The sequence below is a fragment of the Enhydra lutris genome, unplaced genomic scaffold (genome assembly GCF_002288905.1).
Source record: "Enhydra lutris kenyoni isolate GAN:26980312 unplaced genomic scaffold, ASM228890v2 scaffoldscaffold1, whole genome shotgun sequence".
Classification (NCBI taxonomy): domain Eukaryota; kingdom Metazoa; phylum Chordata; class Mammalia; order Carnivora; family Mustelidae; genus Enhydra; species Enhydra lutris.
This window is the reverse complement of record NW_019154085.1, coordinates 45,318,663-45,331,027: the sequence shown is the minus strand read 5'-3', so window position 1 is coordinate 45,331,027 and position 12,365 is coordinate 45,318,663.

The following is a 12,365-nucleotide window of genomic DNA, read 5'->3' as shown; positions in this document are numbered from 1 at the left end:
AGGGGCGCCTGGGTGGCTCAGTGGGTTAAAGCCTCTGCCTTCGGCTCAGGTCATGATCCCGGGGTCCTGGGATCGAGCCCCGCGTCGGGCTCTCTGCTCCGCGGGGAGCCTGCTTCCTCCCCTCTCTCTCTGCCTGCCTCTCTGCCTGCTTGTGATCTCTCTCTCTCTGTCAAATAAAAAAACAAACAAAAAAAACCACAAAACATTAAAGAAAGATAAAATTATAAAAATCTAGGGGCGCCTGGGTGGATCAATGGGTTAAAGCCTCTGCCTTCGGCTCAGGTCAAGATCCCAGGGTCCTGGGATCAAGTCCTACATCGGGCTTTCTGCTGGGCAGGGAGCCTGCCTCCCCCTCTCTCTGTGCCTGCCTCTCTGCCTACTTGTGATTTCTGTCTGTCAAATAAATAAATAAAATCTTTTTAAAAAATTATAAAAATCTGAAAAGAAAAGATAGCTGAGTATTTATATAACCATAAAATGGGATGAGAAATTTTAAGACTGGCCCCAAGGCAAAACCATGAAGAGAAAAACAGATTAGTCTACACAAGCAGGTAAAACTTCTTGATGTCAAATAGCATGGAGGACAAGGGGAGTTAGAGAGGAAAAGGGAGTTGAGGGAAATTGGAAGGGGAGGTGAACCATGAGAGACTATGGACTCTGAAAAACAATCTGACGGTTTTGAAGGGGCGGTGGGTGGGAGGTTGGGGGAACCAGGTGGTGGGTATTGGAGAGGGCACGTATTGTATGGAGCACTGGGTGTGGTGCAAAAACAATGAATACTGTTACGCTGAAAATAAATTTAAAAAATTATAAAAAAAAATCAACACACACAAAAAAACATAAGCTACAACAATATGACGTAATTTAACAATAAAAAAAAAACCTTCTTGATATCAACCATTCAGTAAAATGGAAAATGACAAAATGGAAACAGTATTTGCAATACACAAGACAAATTGTTACGGGTCTTCACATGGAAAGAGCATTTAAAAAACAATAGTGGAATAAAAAATGGGCTAAGAACCTGAATATAAGTGTTATATAACTTAGGGGCAAGTTTAATCTCATTCGTAGTCCCAGGCGTTCCTATCAAACAGAGAAGGTCTATTAGATGTCCGAGTCCCACATTGGTGAAAATGTGAGAAGACAGATGAGCATAATCGGAAGTCTGGGTAGAAGTAGAAATTAATCTGAACTGAAAATTGTCCATATTCAGGTGCAATAGAAGCACCAAATATAGGAAGGCCCCTTTACCTATGAATTTTAGTTCTAGAAATTTAATGCTTTTCTTCTCCAAATGTAAACTGTGTTTAGAAATAGTTTTAAAAGATACCAATTACAAAACAAATTTTCTCTAGGGAGAAAATATTAGAACAGAAACAGCTCTCTAGAAACAAAAATTTGATTAAACAAACTCTAGTACATCTACACAATAAGATACTATGTAGCATTGAAAATAACGTTGAAACAATGCACATATTGACATAGAAAATGTCCATAAAACGTGATTAGGTGAAATCACAGGTTATGAAACTTTTTATGGGAAAAGTGTACATAAATATAAAAACAATCTGAAAGCCACCAACAGTCGTTTTTTAGTGAGTAGGATTATCATGGGTTTGTCTCACTGTATTTTCTGACTTTATTAAAAATCTACTACTTCAGGGGTAGGAAAAGTCAATATCTGAAGTTTCATTTTGAATGAAAATTATAAACATAAATCATCTGTATATTCAACTAAAATAGGTAGGAAGGAGACAAAATACTTCTAATTAAAAAATATAAGGAGAAGGAAATAATAAGGAGTCAAAGATAAATTAAGACATTATGAAAGACATGAAAAAAGATAAATTAAGACATTATGAAAGATAAATTAAGAAATTATGCCATTAATAAATGAAACCATGTGTTCTCTGAAAAAGCAATAAATAGACAAGAAATCAGAACAAAAATGTGCATATGCACTATGAGCTCAATTATGTTTAAAAGCACAGAAAATACCAGAAATAAACACGCCAAGATGTTCAGAGTGGGTGCCTCGGGGCATAGTGTTCATATATTTTTTCTGTCATTCTCCCATTTATTTTCCAAGGAGTGTACAAATGAACGTGAACTTATTTTACAATCCTAAAAAATTGATACCTGAAATAAGTATAAAGGAAAAACATAGGTAAGGAGGGTTTCAAGTGGACATGACAGATAGCTAAAATAAGGCTGGAGTAAAAATGAAATAAGCACTGGCACAACATCAGACTCAGCGGAGACAGATTCCTGTTCCCACTTAAGCCCTGGACTCAGGGACCCCGAGATCTAGTATCTCCAGTACCCTGCCTACAGTCCAGGCCAAGATAGGACCCGGAGAAGGTGAGGCAAAGCAGCTGGTGTAGAAGGAGGCCTGGGTTGCATGCAGCAGGAAGGAGGAAATCTGGAGTGCATAGACAAGGGGCAACCTCAGAAGGTTCAGGTCCAGATTCCCAAATAAAGGGGTGATTATGGGCCCCACTAGGAAAGGATTAGTCTCCCAGGTAATAATCGTAAGCAGTTGTAAAGGGAAGCTATAAAGAGTCAGAAGGAAGAGAAGAGGATTTAGTAAACCAAACAACAAGGACAGGAGCAAAAGGGACAGGGAGCTGTAAGCCAGGGATGCGGGCACTGCCTCTCATTCTTAGAGATGATTTTGTAAATGTATGTGCTCTAAGCCCCTTTCTGTTTCATTAGTTTGTTAATTCTTATGATTAAGTGCCTATTCAAATTGCAAGTTATTTGTATATTAAAAGGTTATAGACATGTTAGATCAAATGTTCCAGATTTTTTTCCAAAGCACAATGATCAAACAGTTGAATTTCAAAACCTATTGGGTTTTCCAAAGTTTGATGACATATTTTTGGCAAAACTAAGGGGAAGCAGTCACCCTCATACATTGCAGATGAGAATATAAAAATGCACATTCTCCCTTGGATGGGAATTTCAAAATACCTAGCAAAATTGCATATTCATTTACCCTTTGACCCAGCAATTCCACCTCTAGAAACATATCCAAAAGGTGCAGTGGGAAAAAAATACACAAATAATGTATGCATACGATGAATCACTGTGACGCTTGTTACAATAACAAGTGCCTAGGAACAACACACAAGGGGGCTGGCTCACTAAACTGCCGGCTCTCTATAATGGAGTGCTATAATGCAACCATAAAGTGGAGTGCTATAATGCAACTGTACAAAGGGAATAGTAAGTATTTTCATATACTGCTGTAGTTAAACATTAGGACATCCTCCTCAGTGAAAAAAACCAAGATGGATACATGACCAACAAGTGTGTGATATATTACTACATATTGAAAACATGAGAGACTATGAAAATATCTAAGTATTTTTAAATGGAAGGATATAATATGAATTTCCACAAAATTACTGATGCGGGGGTGGAGGAACAGAGCAGTGAGGACAGATATAGAAGCTGAACTTCAACAATAGCATTGTCATATCTTAGGATATCATATGATATGATATGATATCATATCATATCATATCTTAGGATCCATGTAAATAATTACAACACAAAAAAAATCAGTTACAAAGCAACTCCTAGGGGCTCCTGGGTGGCTCAGTGGGTTAAAGCTTCTGCCTTTGGCTCAGGTCATGATCCCAGGGTCCTGGGATCGAGCCCTGCATCGGGCTCTCTGCTTAGCAGGGAGCCTGCTTCCTCCTCTCTCTCTCTGCCTGCCTTTCTGCCTACTTGTGATCTCTCTCTGTCAAATAAATAAATAAATTTTTAAAAATCAAGCTAACAAACAAACAAAAAAAAAAAAAACTCCTGAAAATCTAAAGCAAAATGAAGCCAATGAACCAGGCTGTGTACCTGGTTGATGATAAACCAAACAGAAAGCAACCACTGAATGTGACTTTTAAACATAATTATTTGACTGTCTATCCCTAGTGGGTTATTCTTCAGGGACACGCACAAGCGCGCGTGCACGCGCGCGCGCGCGCGCGCGCGCACACACACACACACACACACACACACAGAGTTAAACTATCTTCAGGAATCAATTTGCTGCTAGTCAATGTTGGTATTATTATCCTGAAGTAGTTGTGCGCATAAGACAAATTAGCAATTATTTTGGTGTCATGGAGAATGAGAGGGGTTTTTGGAGAATGAAGCTACATATGGATCAATTAAGTTTAGCAAAATGTTATAGTTCTAAATTTGATTTGGAAGCAAAATTATTTAATTCAAGAATTTTGGGGAACCTGGGTGGCCCAGTCAGTGAAGCATCTGCCTTCTTCTCAGGTCATGATCCTAGGGTCCTGGGATCGAGTCCTGCGTCTGACTTCCTGCTCAGTGGGGAGTCTGCTTCTCCCTCTCCCTCTGCTGCTCCCCACTGCTTGTGCTTTCCTTCTCTCCCTTTGTCAAATAAATAAATAAAATCTTTAAATAAGAAAAAAGTATTTTATCTCAAAAAATTTGCTGTTTCCTTGCTCTGTCTACTGGAAAGACCTAATTACAAGGAAAATACTAGTAACCATGAGCACCCCTATAGCCCAAAGAACGAAAACATCCTTTGAACGATATACATAAGATTTGTGCACTTTGGAAGCAACCCAAGTGAATAAGCAAAATGTGGTGTAGACACACAATGGAATATTATTCAGTCTTTAAAAAGACAGGAAACTCTGGGGGACACTCTGGGTGCTAATTACCTAACATCGACCTGGTAAGATTCAGAGAGTGATTAGTTCAGATAATGCATATACAGTGCTTATCACTGTGCTTAAAATACAGTCAACACTCTATCAATAATGGCTATTAATAAAAATGACAATAGGAATGAAGAAAATATTTTAAAACTTGGGTTTTTTTCTGAGTCCAGTTTGGACACATTCCATATGCTCTGATACATAGTAGTGTCTTTGTAATTACTTGTTAAATAATCTGCATTTGAGATGGCCCTTTCCTCGTCAATCAAATATTTATTTATTGGTTAATCAATTATGTGTGTATGTATATATATATTATTTTCAAGAGGTTGGATTTTTGGAGGGGGCACATGGATGGCCCAGTCAGTTAAGCATCTGCCTTTGGTTCAGGTCATCATTCCAGGGTCCTGAGATCGAGCCCCACACTGGACTCTCTGCTCAGTGGGGAGCCTGCTTCCCCCTCTGCCTGCTGCTCCCCTACTCTCTCTCTCTTTCTCAAACAAATAAATAAATCCTAAAAAAAAAAAAAAAAGGAAGAAAAAAAAAGAAGAAGAAGACTAGAAACTGACCCATGCTACAACATGGATAAACTTGAGGATATTATACTATGTGAAATGAGCCCAACGCAGAAAGACAAACACCACATTTAGCCCATTATGAGGTTCAGAGAGCAGTCACCACCCCAGGGCCATCAAGTGTGGGAGTGCCAAGGGCTGGAGAAAGCAAAGGGAAGTTGTTTGCTATAGAGTTTCAGTTTTGCTGGATTTAAAGAGTTCTGGGCATGGCTATGGGTGGTGCGAATGTTCTTAATATCAGTGAACTGTACACTTTGTAGTTAAGACATTAAATTTTATGTGAGGTGCATTCTACCACGTAAGAGGACCAGAAAAACACACAGGCACACACAGAAAGAACACCAACCGTATGTCCAGCAATAACGGAAACACGAGGTGACTCAGGTCTTGTCTGACCCACAGGTGCTGGCCGGGGAGGTTTCCCAGGTGAAGCATTCCTGTGGGAGGGGGCTGGGTCCCACAGCCCCTGCTGCCTTCTCCACTGTGGAAGGAGCCCTTCCTGAGGAGGAGCTGAGTGGATTCATAGACCCAGTTTGCACAATTTCCGCTGCCTCTCCCTTATGTGCTGCTCTAGATCCTGCTTCTTTCCCTCAGCTTGCTGTGTGCATGTTCTCAGAATGCCATCTTAAAGACGTCCTCATATCCTGCCCTGTGCGGCGGCTCTTCTAAATGACCTTCCTGACTCCAGCACTCCTCACCCACACTGGCTCCTGGCCTTGGTTCCAGATTCTCTCTCTCTCTCTCTCACTCTCTCTCTCTCTCTCTCCCTTCACACCATACTTCATCTTGAGTCTTTGTGTAGGACACTAATTGGCTTCTGCTCTAAGAACGGCCACCACATGTGGAATGAATGAGCATGGAACAGAGTATCACTGTGGTCTGAAAAGCAGAGAGCTGCCCACCCGTCTTGCTCCAGGTGCTCAGGCATAGACTCATGAAGAACTTGGGGAAGTGGAGTGTTAACAATCACAAAACCATAGCAGATTATATGAACCTGGGACTTTAGAGAGCATCTGATTTCATTGCTCTTACACAGATAACCGGACTGCAGTTCCTAAGTAATGTGACGTGGTCAGATGCCATCGAGCCATTGCAAAGCAGAAAACAGAACACAGGACCCTTTACAATGAAGAGTGGGTTCAAACTAGACTGGGTGGGCAGGATACAGCTGTCAGGACCTGCTTAGCCTGCAGATGCTCACACCTTGTAAAGGGGTTTTACCTGTGTGTGGCCAGAGCATCTCCCTATTACTGCTGCCATCCCTGCTTACATTACAGCAGCCTACATGAATCCTGCTACATTCATTTTTATGGCTGCATAACATATTACCAGCAACTCATCACCCTAAAACACTCCTGTTTATTAACTCACAGTCCCAGAGAGATGAGAAGTCCAGGCACACCATGACTGGTGTCTCTTCACAGGGTCTCAAAAGCTGAAATCCAAGGGACTGCTGGGCTGTGTTCTCATCTGGAGGCTCGACTGGGGAAGAATTTGCTTTCAAGCTTGTTCACATTGTTGACGGAATGCAGTTTATTCTGGCTGTAGGATTACAGCCCCACTTCCTTTCTGGTCGTCAGCTACTCTTCCCTCAGAGGGGCAGCCCACACCCTTTGCCATGTGATCCCCTCAGGCAAGAAGACACTCCTCTCATACTTCAATTCCTCTGTCTCTGACTTCTGGCCCCAGATGTCAAGGGTCACATGCTTGGGTCAGGTCCACATGGTAATCTCTCCCTTGTAAAGTCAGCTGCACCATTGAACCATCTAATCACAGAGCGAGATCCATTATATTCACACACACACACACACATTGCCCATGGTGTGCACACCAAGGTGAGATTTGGGGACTATCTTAGAATGCTGTCTGCCACTGTGCCCCAGAGCAGCCCCAAAAACCTAAACATGGGTCCACAGACTTAACACCACATCATTAGAGCTGAAGTTTGTGTTGGAAAGAACCTCCAAAGTCAGGAAAGTCGGCTCCATAGATTTCCATATGACGCTGGATTTGAACTTGATTCCAGCTGGGAGGTTGGGGGGTACAGTTCTAGTTGGTCAAAGCATAACAATTCTCTGCTCTGCCTTCTTGGTCAGACTCAAATCTTCATTATTTCCAGCTTGTTCCCCCACCTGCAAGAACCCTATGGAAATTATTCCTAATGGTCCATGAAAAGATCAAGGACCAACCAAACTCAGATGTCTTCAGTTGCCATGTTCTAATTTATTGGCAATATGTTGAGTAATGCTTTCCTGATTATTTCCCTGGTTTGGTTGCTTTACCAGATGAAAAATGGCCAAAGACAGTTATTAATTAAATGAAAATGCAGCAACCAGATGTGAAGATCCTAAACTCTTTTATTTTGAAGTATCTTTAGAAAGAAAGAAAGAAAGAAAGAAAGAAAGAAAGAAAGAAAGAAAGAAAAGGAAGAAAAGGAAACAGAAACACTGGCTAGAAGAGAAATTTGTCATACTTTTTAGCTTATAAATTTATTTTCAACATCCATATGCAACTAACTTCTGGTTTCATTTCCTATCAAACAATGCTTTGAACTTGTTTTCCTTCTAAAATCATCCCAAGTAAACTCATATTAGCCAGGGATGCAGGCTGCTTTTGTTAAAGAAACTCTGTGAAAAGAAAATTGAATCCATTTCCAGAGCTGAAGAGAAAGCAGTGGTGAAAGACTAATTTACAAAGTGCACTGCACTGCTAATTGACGATACTTGTCTTGTCTTTTTAAGACAACTTTCTAAAACTTAAGCATTTTAGAGGCATGAAGGAACCAGTGGTTCCTGATATGATCTCTTTGTGTTACAGATCAACTGAGACGGAGAGAAATGAGGCGACTTTCTCGAAGCCACCCAGCAGGTTAGCGGGTGCCCCAAGGGTCCAGCTTCCCAAGGGCGCTGCATGTGGCCAGGGAGTCCTTGACCCCTGGAGCAGAGCCAAGGAGCCCCCCTAAGATGCCTCCAACCCACTTATGGTTTCATGCAGAGGGTGTTGCTAACGGAAATGCAAAATGACGTAAATTAGGCAGATTCTCATGTGTTAGTGTTTTGAACAAAGACAGAACATCTGTCTTCACTTTGCCCTTGCAGGAGAATCTTCTGCATGAGCATGCTTGGGCCCATTCTGATGATCCTTTGCAGGGTGGGACGACCAGTGAGGGTGATGTATCACTGAGGGGCATCTCAGGGTCGGCAGTTGGACTCCTAGAGCTTCACTCCAGAGTCTGAAGACCACCTTTTCTAGGGAGAGCTGAGGGAGACCCAAAATAACTTCCCAAGGATGCCGTTTCATGGCTCATGTCCCTAAAGGCTTTAATCCCTCTACTTGTCAAAGGGTCAGTAGTGATTACTAAGTTATTCAATACTATTTTTTTCTTACTGATAAGAGACATTTTGAAGCTTAAAAATCATTTGCAAAAGAATTATTTAAGTGTGATGTGTTGACCTAAAAGGCATTACTAGTACTTTGTGGTAAAAAAAAAAAAAAAAAAGAAAGAAAGAAAGAAAGAAAGAAAGAAAGAAAGAAAGAAAGAAGAAAAACAATTATAAAAACCTATGGGTTTTGTAAAGAATAACTTTTAAATACTTTTTAAATACTGGGCCGGTCAATCTTAGCACTATTGGCACTGTGGGACAAGTAGCTTGTCTTGTGAAGGCCTGTCCTGGGCACTATAAGATATTACACACAGGTCAGATATCAGTAGCACAGCCCCTCCCCCAGTTGTTATGATCAACAATGTCTCCAGACATTGCCCAGTATCTCCTGAGGGCCGATGGCACCTGTCAGCATGTTATTGAAGATCAGCAGTCCATTTCAGACTTGAATGGGGACTGTATGCTTTGCTATCCAGGGCCAGGGAGCCCGCAAAGGCAGTTTTACAACAAAATCAATATCCAATGCCACCAAATATATATCTGAAGTTCAATTTAAAGAAAAACTTCCTAACAGGCAGAACTTCCCAAAGGAAACTGTTGCCTGAGGAAATAGAAGGTTGATTATTATAGATGTGACTGACAGAAAAGAGAGTCAGAAAACTATCTGGCACAGACTGATGGGAAGGTAACAGTAGGTAGAAGAAGAAGGGATATTCAGCTCTCTTCATTCAAGAGACCGGCATCAGCAGGTATTAAAAAAAAAAAAACAAAAACTTACCAATCTGTAAAACATTTCTTCTTAAAAGCCTGTTTTCCATCGCTTAATGTTTCCAATTGGGTGAGCTAATAATGTCACACTGTAGAAAATTCAGAAAGTACATAAAAGTACAAAGAGACATAAAAACAATCACCCTCAATCTGACCAAAAGAAATTGCTCTTGACGTATGTTTATATTTCTGTCCAGATAATGTTCTCTGTGTGTTTTCACATTGTTGAGCCCAACTTGTCTTGCTCTAAAAATTCTGTATTCAGTTTTCACCCTGTCAAGAAAACTCTGGAAGCAAAACGTATCCTAATGTAATTAAGCATCCTCCTATTGTTGGGTATTTACAAAAGTCACCAAGACAAAAGCAATTTTGGTCCTGATTGATACATCTCATGATTGTAATGTACTTAGCTCAGCACCTAGCTTGACACAGAGTAAGTAAAGTTCTCAGTGAATAAGTGAGAGGGTGAGTGAGTGTTGTTATGACATGGAAAAATTGCTTCCCTGACAAGTGAAATTCCCACCAACAGTGAATTTCTATCTCCTAAAACCTTCACTGTCATTAGCTCTTACCCTCTCTTCACTTTGCTGTAATTTGATGGGTGAAATAGACTAATTGTTCTCTTAATTTAATTTGCATTTCTTGACTACCAGGGACATTGACCAACTTGAGTAGTCAATGTGTTTTGTAAAGAAGATCTGCTTATGACCCTGTTTTGAATTTCTTGAAAACTTAGTTCGTTCCTTTATTACTTGCATGAGTCTCACTCTTAATAATGATATTTGGTATTAACCTCTATCTTTTGCAGATGTTTGGGGTTTTTTTTAATTTATAATTTTGCATTTGCACATGAATTTGTTTGGGGGAAAACTCTCAGACAAGGCAAATTTATGAATACAAAGTACAAAACTCTTGACAAAACCTATTGCAATAGGACACAATTAATAGAACAAAATCATGGGAGAATTCATACCTAATGAAATAGAGAGAAAACGAAGCAATTTGTAAAGGACTTTGACATTCAATTGCTGGACTGTCTGGAAATAGAAGGAGTGACAACCATTAAGTGAGAGCAGACATTTCAAGGTTAAGAAAATCCATTTGGAAATCTAGGAGCTGAAACACACAGTCATTGAAATAAACAAAAAGTCAAAAGATGGCTTAAACTGTATACTAGATATAACAGAAGAGGTAACCAATGAATTAGAACATGGAGCTAAGGAAATCACTCAAAATGTAGCACAGAGAGAAGAAAAATAAGTTCGGAGACATGAATGTTGATGGAATCCAAGATTCATCTAATAGGAGTTCCTGAAAGAGAAAATGGCAAGTGGGGACACTTAAGCAGATAACAACATAGAATTATTCATAATTGAAGAAATATGAGTCCCCAAATTGAAGAAGCTCACCGAGAGATGAGAAGGATTGAATTTTTTTAAAAAAAGAATCCAGACATACACATATGATGAGAAATGTCAGGAAGAAAGTAAAATATTTAAAACACAATAAACAAATAACAGATTAGCAGCAGAGTTTTTATCAATATGAATAGATGCCACAGCCCTGAAATAATAGTTCCAGATGTTAAGGACATAGAACTCTCAATCTTGAAATCTATGCTCAAGTACATTTCTATAGAGAGATTTACAATGTCTAAGAGAGTTTCTGTGCATGCACCAGTGGTTTCCAAATTTGCCTGCATATTGGAATCACCTTGGAAGCTTCGTAAACACTGATGTCTGTGTCCCACCCCCAGAGATTATGATTAGTTGAGGGGGAGTGTGGCTTGGGTTTGGGGATTTTTCTAACATGCAGATAAGTCTGGCATTCATTGTCATAGACCCTTGAATAAAGAATGAACTTTAACAACAACAAAAATGAGCCCAAAAAACAACAAAGGAGTATCACAAAACATAGTGAACAAAGAAGTAAAATATTCTGGTCAATTAAATATTAAACTTAAAATAATACAGCAAAAAATCCAAATTGGACCTTTATTATAAAATATAATAATAATAGTGAAAAACATACCTATTTGAAAAATACCAGGAACTAAAATTCTAAATAACAACATGGAAGATAGGAAGAAGGAAGTTCAGAGGGAAATTATTGTGTTCCTGGATTCTTGTCTTCTTTGTAAAAAGGGCTTAGAGTTAATTACCAAATGCCTTTGAAAAATAAGTTAAATCAATTACTAAAGAGTTGTAAGGAGTTATAGGTGACCACAAAAAGTACTGATACAAAATGTTTAACTTTCAACGGAGCAGGTAACAGGAAAAAAAAAGAAAACTTTCAACCTAACAAAGTCAGGAAAGAGAAAAAGAACTAAGGAAAATAATGTTGGTGGGGGGGAAATGATGCTAGAAATAAGTCCCAATTGTGTCAGTAAACTAAATAAATGTAAATGAATTAAATTATCTTTCTAAAAACACATTTTTTTTTTAAAAAGAACAGATACTAAAATTGAAGCCTTGACTAGACATCAAGATAAAGGGATGTGAAAATCCTAAATGAAGTATCAGATTCACAAAGGAAGGAGTTGAGAACAAGTCCACTGGCTTTGAACTCACACCTTCAAGAATATGGTGAGAACAGAGATTTGTGGGGACAGTATAGATTTGTGGAGCATGTCTGTGGTGGAAGGGGTGTTTATAGCTGAACCCTCCCAAGAGGGAAGGGTGGGAGGGGTGACACTTCCCCCACCCCCAAGAGAATGGGCTCAGCTGTGGCTCTTGGAGAAGCCGTATAGGTTTGATGTTGAGGGCTTGCTCTAGACGGATGACTTCCTCCTGTCCAAAAAGAAGGGTGGCCAGATGCTTTCACGGGAGTGTGAAGGCTCATACAACCAGAGGTGGTTAGACACAAGTAGCCCTCCTATACCAGATGCCAGGCATACAGAAGAGAAGGGAGCAGGGTGGGACACAGGGGCAAGAGACAGA